Here is a 1067-nt window from a genome sequence, read left to right on the forward strand (position 1 = left end):
TTTTCACGCAGCATTTAGCGAGAAGCTGGCCGCCCAGAATATGACGAACCAACCACGCCTCCCCTTCGGCGCTTCCCCTGTTTTCCTGGCCGTCTGCTGTTGTGATTCCGCGCGTGCCTCCGTGTGCCATCTTCCTTCAGAAAAGCGGGCGATCGTGCGGGCAGTGCATGTGATTGGATCACGGCATACACACATGATCAGAGAGCACAAGAGTCGGCCCTGACCGTCGGGGGTTTGAGGCCATGCAGACACCCTGGTCGTTCCGGCGTGAATTTCATCTGACTCCGGACCGCCGGGAGCCGGGGCTGGTATAACGAAAGGTGAGGCTGAGGGCAGGGGGGGGGGGCATCGAGCATGCTCTCCCTCGATCGGTCGAGGCGCCAGCGAACGTGCGCCCATCCCGAGAACGTGGTATTGAGTGTCCCCGTCTTGTCGCTGGGCCGGCCTTTCAAGGCTCCCTTCCCCCCGTGTGTTGGCCATCAGCTGGCAGGTATTTGCTGTTGTTGATGTGACTTTCTCGTGCTCGGCCCGCAAGAGGCTGCGGGAGAGAATAACACCCGCGTGTGCCAGAGCAAGATGCTCCCCCCCCCCCCCCCCATACGGCTCCACGCCTCCCAAGCGATCCCCGAGGCCACCAGCCAGGTGGAGGTGACAACGAAGGGTGCCGCCCGGCCCTCAAGCGACCAGCCACACCCAGGCCCGCGCAGCGCGGTCGCCCAAAGAGCATGTTGCTCTTCCATGGTTCTCTCCTCGCCTCCCGTTCTATGTCGGTGCTGACATTTCCGGCCCCATTGAGCGGGACGATTGTGTGTGGGATGTGGGGCTTTTCTCATGCCGGGTGAAGGGCCGGGGCGGGTGACGAGAGGAGATCCTCACCCCTGAATTGGCCGATCTTCGCCTGTCTGCGGGAACATTTATCAGCCGAAAGCCTGCGAGGAAGACACATCACTGGCCGAATCACCCTGCACCACGATCACCCCTCTCAACTTGCTGCTCGCCCGTCCACTCGCCGCCCTCAGCGCTGCACTCGCTTCGACTTCCTCCACCATCTCCCGGCCCCCCCCCCC

The sequence above is a fragment of the Fonticula alba genome (genome assembly GCF_000388065.1).
Source record: "Fonticula alba strain ATCC 38817 unplaced genomic scaffold supercont2.3, whole genome shotgun sequence".
Classification (NCBI taxonomy): Eukaryota; order Rotosphaerida; family Fonticulaceae; genus Fonticula; species Fonticula alba.